Here is a 10,787-nt window from a genome sequence, read left to right on the forward strand (position 1 = left end):
TTTGTAGTCGTTCAGTAGTTCAACCCATCTCCGTTAACGCGTGTTCCAATCCTTCTGCTTAAAAATATGCTCGAGACTCCTGTGATTGGTGTAAATCGTGCACCTTGTACCGTACAGGTAGTGTCGCCATATCTTAAGCGCGAAAACAACAGCTCCCAGCTCTAAATCGTGCGTCGTGTAGTTCCGTTCGTGAACCTTGAGTTGACGAGAGGCGTAGGCCATAACTTTATCCCGCTGCATCAATACGCAACCAAGACCCTGTATTGATGCGTCACAATATACAACGAAGTCATCCGTGCCCTCTGGTAATGAGAGAATAGGCGCGCTGCAACGCCTATCCTTTAGGTGCTGAAAAGCGGTTTCCTGGGACTCTCCTTTCGAAGGAGTTCCAAGATAAGATGTAAGTGCTGCTCGTGCTCCTCCTGACTCTTGGAGTAAATCAAAATGCCGTCGATGAAGACAATGACGAACTTGTCAAGATAAGGTTTGCACACCCTGTTCATAAGATCCATGAATACGGCAGGTGCGCTCAATAATATCAAACCATCCATCATATCAAACATAAAGTATAGCAGTTAAAGTAATTCATAAAACCCAATACAATTGATGTTCAAACCAAATTTTGTTTGAGTAGCGAAAACATAATAATGAAAATCCAAAATAAGTTATAAATTCAAATATCGTTCATTGCGTCTCCTCGTCCTAACACGAAAGCTTGACCTCTTGCCTCGTTGCCATTGTTGTTGTTGTTTCCCCTGTTGTTGTTGTTGTTCCCGTTGCCCTGGTTATTGTTGTGGTTCTGATTCTGGTTCAACTGAGGACAATCGCGTTTGTAATGACCTTCTGCCCCACACTGGAAACATCCCCGGTTTCCACGCTGTGGTTGCTGCTGGTGCGGGTTTTGAGGAACTGGTGGCGGAAGTTGCTGGTTCTGATTTGCTGGCCGAGAGCTTCTACAATCCTTAGCCTCATGACCCATCTTGAGGCATCTTTGACATTGTTCCCTGCGACATCTTCCGCTGTGGTGTCGGTTGCACTTATTACACAATGGGTGAATTCCCCGATATCCACCCTGCCCCTGACTGCCAGATGATTGCTGACTCGAGTTCTGATAGTCATTTGTCTTGCGCTGCTGAGACTGAACAGAAACCGATCCCTTGCTGGAATCCCCCTCCCATTTCCTCTTGTTGTCACTGGGAGTAGCAGAAGTGGTGACAGCAGTAGCAGTAGCCTTGACACGCTTTGGCAGTCTGTTCTGATCCACTGCCTGATCTGTAATACGGTGAGCGAGGCGCTGAATAGCCTGAATGTTGTCAAGATTGGCCGATGTCACATGGCTCTGGATCTCTGGCGCCAATCCCTTGAGATACATCTCAATACGCTTGTACGGAGGGTCTACCATAGTTGGACACAGCACGGCCAGCTCATTCGACCGTTTAGTATACGCTTCGATCTCTGACCCAACCATTTTCAAATTATACAACTCATCTTCCAACTTGTGAATATCTTCACGCGTGCAATATTCCCTTTTGATAAGTTCCTTAAAATCGTTCCAGGGTGTGGCGTTAGCAGCTGCCAACCCTAAGATCTGTACTTGCGCGTTCCACCAAGTCAACGCGATTCCTTCCAAAGTGCCAGTGGCGTACTTGACCTTGCGAGCCTCAGGGCACTCGCACATTTCGAATACTGACTCTAGCTTTTCAAACCAATGGAGGAGTCCCACTGCCCCCTCGGTGCCACTGAAAGAATTTGGACGACAGTCCATGAAGTTCTTGAAAGTGCAGACAGGCTGCTGCGCGTGTTGACCTGCTTGAGCTGCTGCAACTGCCGCAGCAACTTGAGCTTGAACGAAAGCCTCTAGCTGGGCTTGTGTCATGCTAATTCTTCCAGACATGATCTTCATAGTAAAATTAATGTAAGTGAGAGTGGTTCGCGAGTAGGGCGATGACAGAAAAGTGTAAGCACGTAGGTGTTCTCAAGCAATAACAAGTAGTGAGCAAGGTAATGTAAGCATACTACGAGCAAAGTTCTATGCAGTTCTAGCAAGCAGGTAATAAACATAAACCTTATTACCTAGGATGTCGAGTCTTGCACGTGGAGCGAAGCGTCGTTGTGGATCGTTGAGAGCACTGTTCTGGTTATAGTCTGGTTTTAATAAAAACGTTTTCCCATATTAAAACCAAGTTCTCTATAACCAATGGCTCTGATACCAATCTGTCACACCCCGAAAATCCACCTGCGGAGTATCACCGCTTGGGAGCGTGACTGACCAGGATCAAGCCACCAATCATATCGAACATGTAATTAATACCAAAAATAATAAATGTAAACCAGTCATTCAATATGATAGGTGTTCAAACATAATCATAGCTTTAAAGTATAGCGGAAGCATAAATACGAAAACCCAAATGTGTAACATAAGTTCAATAAGTTTCAAAACATAATCCATGCTCCACAACGACCTGCTCCTCCCTGTGCAAGCTCCATAAGTACCTAAAGTCCTGCAAGGCATGCAGCAACGGGTCAACAACTAGTTGAGCGAGTTCACAATTAACAGTTCAGTAACAGTGTAGTGTGAGTAGTAGTATGTTCGTTCGTTATGTCATGTATCGTATTAGTTTCCATCGCGGCCTCCCAGGCAGGTATGCGAAGATTTTAGGGGGAAATGTTCATCCCGTATATTCTAGACTAGGTTTATCCGTATCGCGGCCTACCAGACAGGTGTGCGAAGGTTAGTAAATTACAGTTCGCGGCCTTCCAAAGGCAGGTGTGCGAAGTCAGTCATAATATCGCGGCCAACCCTTGGCAGGTGTGCGAAGATCAGTTCAATAAGTGTTACTAGTCTAGTAGTAGTTCTAACAGTGGAGTATGTACCATAGTTCGTCAAATCACATCACTACGTTCCATTATAGACAAGTACCAGTAAATAATCAAATCCCATTCCCACCCTGGGAACCCCATGCCTTGGCTGTGTGAACTCACCTTGGTTTGCTCGGTATGTTATTGCTTCTAGGGTTTATTAATCTCTAAGTCCGCTACACACGACCTAGAATGTATTGCACATGCTTCATTCAATTAGAGTTTAAAATCCTCGATATTCAAGCAACGGTGCTTTGTGTGTTCATTGTGTACACGATGATATTACATAAAATGTTCACGCATGTAGAATCGTATAGTTACATTCAGTATCATACGGTTATACACATAGATTTATACATCCTGTAAACAGTTAATCGCATTCGCATAATTCATACATCGCATCCTTGATTACATAGTTTAATCTAATATGGATGTTAATCCAATTGTCACCGTTAACCTACTTAACATGTTACATCGCTAAAAAGCTTAACAGGTTCAACAGAGTCGCGGCTTCAGTTAAATCGTACACCTTAACAGATTTACATCACTAATCATACAGTTCACAAATCATATAGTTCATTGATCCACAGAATTCATACAGTTCACAAATCATATAGTTCGGACTGGGCCTTGCCCTTTGCAAAACTCGGGCCAAGTGGAAGCCCTTCAAGAAACTCGGACCATGTGTGGGGATCTTAAAGAGGTCGGACAAAGGGGCTGTTCAATGAAACTCGGACAGAATGCTAACCATTATACTCGGACTCATGGGTGTATACATCATCAAACTCGGAATGTTTGCCCTTGAATTAAACTCGGATATAATGCTTGCTAATAAACTCAGGCAACATTTATGTTTGCTTATACAAAGTCGGACCAAGGGATCTTATATTAAACTCGGATTATATTAACTCGGACAACATTCAAGTATTAAACTCAAGCAATATTACAGATTTTTAATAATAATATCGGTTGGCACATGAGTACCATTGGGCCGATTACAAGCAGCCAATGGTCTCTACTTGAGCCGCCCAATACCACCAATCGGAGGTCAACATATCCCTAGGATTGTTATGACTTTGCTTAATTGTTTTGTAGTCTACTGAGCCGCCATTTTTAGTAATCATTTTCACCCTTCATCAATTTTATAATGAACCGACACAAGTTTACAAATGTTTAACCACCTTAAGATGGGATTGGACCAAACAAGCATACACAAGGTTTCCCATTGGACCCCTATATTCACCCATTTGAATTATCAAATCCATAACAAACATTATCATATAAATCGGCGGCATATATATACAAACAATTCAAATCGCATGATTACAATCGTTATGTGTTAACCGTTAATTTCTCACAGCCAACAATAGTAAATCTTGTTTTCAATCATACAATCATCAAGTCAACCCACAAATTTGTGCCATCGAACTACCCTATATAATATATCCATTTCAGCATTTTATATAACTTAAGAATACAAATAGCAATCACATGGTTTCTGACACACACATGCAAATTTAAGAATAATAGCCGACAATATTAAGAATCCTTATCTGATCGATTGCATGTATTACATCACCACTCATCATTTGTATCATAGTCCAGATCATGTTCCTAGTATAGCCATTAATTAAGAATGAAACAAACTTAAACAAATAAAACACTAACCGAACTAGGTATGGTAGAACACGAGGAATCTGGTTTTGAATGCAGAGAGAGTTGGATGGAAAGAGAGTTGCCGCCGTACACAGAGAGACTCTAGGGTTTCTATCATTTATCGATTTTGTGCATGGTTTAATGCAAATCCTATATTTAAATCGCTACTGGGCCGAAGCCCCATAAGTTGATTTTGTAGGCCACACTAGTGGGCTGGGAAAGGATGATTTCGTGTGGGGTGTAGGGTTGTACAGGATCCATTTATTTATTAAATATACAAATCAAATAAACAATACAATATACATATAACATTTACATACATATCGTGTATGCTACAATCTACACCCAACGCGTGTATTGCACATCATGTAATTATAAAGGCACACTTAACACCCACCCTATATAACATACTAACCACAATACGATTTAACATATGATAACGTGCACAGTTGTGAAATAAACAAGTCGTGGAAACAAACAACTTAAACAATTAACGTGCAATTAATACGAAGATGGCAATCTTGGAAACTCGAGTTGTCACACCAGGAGTGTGCGATGTGCAGATCTTGTGTGTACATTATGCAGATTTTGGTTGTACATTTTAGGTGTGTGCATGATTCAAGCAAACAGTTCATTAGAATCACCCAAGTTCATCATTCATGTTTTCAAATCAAGCAAACATTTCAAGTTTACAACTTTCACAACTTTTATCTTAAAATCGAGCACAAACAGATTAACAATGCAGTTATCATCTAAAATTTCATCAATCCTCATGTCATTTCATACTTTGTATTCATGTCCAAAACCTTAATCTTTTTGACATATATCATATCATCACTTATTCATTCAAACAATAAATCACCTTCACATATTATCTTAACCCAAACTCATTTAATCATCCTAACATTCATTAACAAGATCATTCATTGACAAAACATTATGAAGCAACTTATGAATGAAACAGTGAATCAAATCAATCCATCTAGTCCTACCGTAAAAATCATTCATACAAGGTTAATCACCAAATATTCCTCATCTTTATTCAACACACATACACCTTAGGTTACAATCTAATCATTCTGGAAATCATGCTAAGTCACAAGAATTCATCAAGATCTTTAATCATTTAGAAATCATACAAAGTCCTAGTTGTTTCTAAATCACATTTATCATAAAGGAATCATCAACACACATTTTGAATCAACTTAGAGACTAACAGTTGAAGAATCATCAAACCAAAAATACACCTTTCAAGAATTCATCATTCATTCATTAAATCGAACAACATACACATAATCATACTTGTTAGGTTTTTCACATGTTTATCAAAGCTAATTTTATCCTTATAAAATAAAAACGCAGCGGAAAATATTATTTAAAACATGTTACTTACAAGATATAAAACCCATTTTATATGAAAAACCCAATCCCCGGATCCATATACGAATATGCATGCTATCAAAAGATTAAAACACAACCATAGAGTCCAAGGAGTAAATGATATGAAAAAAGATGTTGCTTCTTGAACGGTTGCCTTCAAGTGTAGAAGACCTCAAGCTTGTATACCCCAAGCCTTCCAACAAACACTTTGATTTAGCTAGGATTTCTACACTTACGAAATCACTTGAAAAATCCCTTATGGACAACCCAACTTGGCCGAAAATATGAGAGACAAAATGGAGTTCTTGCACTTGATTTTACAAACTTGAAAACCCTCTTTGAACACCCATCTTAGCTGAAAATTAGAGAGTATTTTTCTAGAGTTTTTCAAGTTCTATCTTGCAAAAATGATCATGGAATGTTTAAATCTTGCAACCATTTTTGTCTTGAAAGAATGAGAGATGTAGCCACCCCTTTTGTCCAATCAAATGCCATCTAACTTTGAAGATTGCATGAAACATGATTGGACCATAAAATGCTTGAGAAGAGTACATGTTGGGGCGGCCCACATGTTTATTTCATAAAACAAAATTCAATTTCTTTTATAAAATAATTTAAGTCTTGATTAATTTTATAACTTTTATAAAATTATAACATCACATGTTATAAGACTTATACAACTTTTATTATGTTATTTAACCCATTAAATAACAAAAGAAAATATTCTCTCAAAAATAAATTATCCATATAATTTATTAGTTTGTCAAGTGCAATTATTTAGAAAACCGATTTCTAAATATTATAAGTGTTAATATTTATTTGTTTGACCATATCATAAATAAATATTATAAGTGTTTGTCTAGCTTGTATTTGGATATGACTCGACTTGGATCATAACGTACTAGCCACATCAATCTAATATGTGTCTTGGGCATACATAATCCAACAAACTCCCACTTGCACAAGATACATAGAAGATTGATGCAAGTAGTAAAGACCACCTAACTATAGTTTACTACCCCTAATACGTATGACTATATGTCCCATTCAATAACATCATCCCCTTCAAGTCCCTTACTTGAGCATGATTTAGGTGAATCTATCATTTATCCTTTCGTTACAGATGTCATGTCAAATCCAGAGACATAGAGTGATCACTCTCTGTTGATTTAACTTTAGCAGGCCTTAGACATCTTACTCTCAATGAATAAGAGGAACAAATCTCATCTTGACTACATACGTCTCTCACAATCACCTTGTATCACACCTGAGCTTAGCCTTATGTACTGCCATATTACTGACAGCGAAGAAAAAAAGTCAAGGTACAATATTTGGTGAATATCAAGACCCAATATGTATCTCAGGTCTGAGGATACTATGATATTCTCCTTTACTCAAATTTACTTATGATCAATCACAAATGATTCCATGCAGTAACATTTGAGAGCGAGTCAGTCCAATATTTGTATCCCACAAATATCTATGAACCTTGGCAGCAACACTTTGCTCTATATTCATACCTAATGAATATCCACCAATCCAAGTTTCTAACAGTCTTACATTCATATTTGTTCCCACAAGTATGATCGACTACGGACATTTAGAATAAGCAACTTATTCATGGATTTAAATATGCTAAAATGGAACATAACTCAAAATACCATAAAGAGTTATGAAAAACAATTGTTCCAATATCCAAATACAAAATAGATCAAATCCAATCACTAGAATACCGGAGTCTTAAGGCACAAGTATGACCCTTCATGCTTTGCCTGTTCAAGGAGCTTCGTGAGTGGATCCGCAAGATTTTGATCAATGTGAACTTTGTGAATACATATCTTTCCCTTTTTCAACTTCATCCCTTATGTAGTTGAAACTCTGCTCAAGATTTTGATCTCTAGGGGTCCTGAATGGTAGGGACTACCCCTAGATCGGCAATAATTCAAGTGGTAGATCCATATGAATTATCTTGATCAATGAAGCGGCGATGTATTCTGATTCTGTAGTGGACAGTGCTACCCTGATTGTGATCAAGAATCATCTCGATCGGTTTGGAAACTCGTATCCATGTAACCCTTTACAACGAATTCTGAAACTCGCATCCCTGTAACCCTTTACAACGAGTTCCTCTTCACCAGATTCATATATTAGAAATATATCCTTAGTCCTTCTAAGGTATTTCAATATATTTTTAACAGTCACCCAATAACCGTTACTCGCTGGTATCTTCTCGTCATGCTTAAAAGCGCATAACTTGTCCGGTCTAGTGCATATCATTACATACATAATGAATCCTATAGCTGACGCATATGGGTTTCCTTTCATTCTTTCTTGCTCATCCTTTGAGCTTGGACATTGAAACGCTTTCAATAGTGTCCCCTTTTTGAACAGGTACTAAACTTTTCATAAGGTTCTATATCTTGAACCTTTTCAAGATTTTGCCAATGTATGCACTTTGGTTTAAACCTATCCAACGCCTTGATCTATCCCTATAGATCTTTATTCCTAGAATATAGGTGGCTTAACCAAGATCCTTAATGGAAAAAGAACTTTCAAGCCAGGTTTTTACACCTTCCATGGTTGGAATGTCATTTCCAAATAGTAGAATGTCATCGACATTTAATACTAAGAAAGTAATAATGCTCCCACTAGCTTTCTTATATGCAAAAGCTTTATCGACGTTCTTGATGAATCCAAAATTCTCAATTTCTTCATCAAAACGATAATTTCAATTTCTAGATGCTTGTTTCAATCCATAGATTGATTTCTTTACTTGCATATTTTGTAGGGATGTTTTGGATCGACAAAACCTTTAACCTGAACTATATAGACATCTTCCTCAAGATATCTATTAAGGAAAGCCGTTTTGACATCCATTTGCCAAATCTCATAATCATATTATGCAGGTATGGCAAATATTATCCTTATTGACTTTAGCATCGCCATAGGAGAAAAGGTCTCATCATAATCAACCCCTTTGCGTTTGAGTGAAACCCTTTGCTACAAGTCTCGCTTTATAAGTATCCAAGTTACCATGCATATCGGTTTTCTTCCTGAAAACCCCACTTACTTCCAACTACTTTGGAGTTAAGAGATGACACAACCAATTTCCATACTTGGTTGTCATACATGGATTGCATCTCTACGTTCATGGCTTCAAGCCGCTTGTCATAATCGGATTTTGACATTGCATCATGGTATGTGGTTGATTCACCTGAATCTACCACGTAGCATCCATCCATGAAAAATCCATATCTTTCAGGTGGACTACTGATTCTACCAGATCTGTGAACGTTTTGTGTGTATTGATCAACCACTTGATCGTTTTCAACAACCTCTTGTTGAGTGCTAGTATTAACCAAACGTGTATTGGCTTGTGGTTCTTGATCCTTATCAAGTTCCACTTTTCTACTAATTCCTTCCACAAGGAACTTAGCTTACAAGAACTCATCCTTTCGAGCAACAAATACCTTTTGCTCTATTGGACCGTAGAATTAATATCCTATACCATTTTTAGGATATCCTATGAAGATATACTTAGTGGATCGGACTTTCAATTTATTTGAGGTGTATTGCTTCACTTAAGCTTCAGAACCTATACCTTTAAATATGATAATGATGGAGCCCTTCCATGCCATATTACAAAAGATGTCTTATCCACTTTCTTGGTTGGGGCCATACGGGCCGCGGAGAGCAAAGCGTAACCCCAAAATGATAAAGATAATGCGCTTCTAGCCATCATAGGTCGAACCATATCCAATAGAGTTCGACTCCTCCTCTATCGAAACGAAGAACTTTAAAAGAGTTGATTCTCTACTTCGCTTTGGAAGATTTTGAACGTTTCAAAAACTTCATCTTTGTGTTTTAGCAAGTACACATAACCATAACGACTATAGTCGTCGGTAAAAGTAATGAAGTATCTTTCACCATTCCTAGTCATTGGCTTAAAAGGACCACATACATCCTATAAGATCGTTGTATGACCCGAATGAGTCGATCAGAAGAGTTATTTATCCAAATCAAAGGCGGAATCAATGAAACAGATGCTCGATGTAATTATAATGTCTCTTATATTGATATAATAGTGATTACAGCACCTGGAGACGATTCGGCAGAGCTTCGCTACTCAAGTCCGAAAGTTACAAATGAAAAACCAAGTGCCCCTATATATATTGTTGTGATTTCGCTTGTAATGCACAAGGCACTTTCAAGCAGAATCAATTAATCTTGATTTCGCTTGAAATGGCACTTGACAGTTTCAAGCGGAATCACCACCAATTTCACTAAAATCAGTTTCTAGCACCTTGATCACTGGTTATCCTATCATATCCTATTACATGACTTGATACAAGACGAAGTCAATAGACATAGTGCACTAACAGACTTCCCCTTGGATATTGACACAGTCTTCAGTGTCAAGTCTTTCTCATGTCACATCTTCAGTCTTGATCAGTCTTCCTGCTCTTTCCAAATTGTCTAACACTGTAAACATCTGTCAATCTTTCTCTTTTCTTCACTGGTTCAGACTATCATCCTGTCTCTGTCTTTATCAGCTTCTTCAGGCTCCCCCTTTCATCAGGCTTCCGTGCTTTAGGGATCGACACCTAGCTTTCCGGTTACAAGCTCCCCCTTGCTTTGAGCTTGTCTTCAGACTCCCCCTTAGACTATGCTTTCAGAATCGTAGTCTGGTACAATATCTGCAACACTCATACGTTTATGAGTAACAACATTTTGTAATCTGGCAATTAACTCACTCTCCCTATCAACTATCTTCACAAATTTGGCAGTGCTAAGAATCCAAACTCCAACTCCCTCACAATTAATCATCCAAGTCCAAACTAATGACCTTGGAGATATTACAAACTGTTTTTGAATTTTTGATAAAAGAATCA

This window comes from Helianthus annuus, chromosome 7 (assembly GCF_002127325.2).
Source record: "Helianthus annuus cultivar XRQ/B chromosome 7, HanXRQr2.0-SUNRISE, whole genome shotgun sequence".
Taxonomy (NCBI): domain Eukaryota; kingdom Viridiplantae; phylum Streptophyta; class Magnoliopsida; order Asterales; family Asteraceae; genus Helianthus; species Helianthus annuus.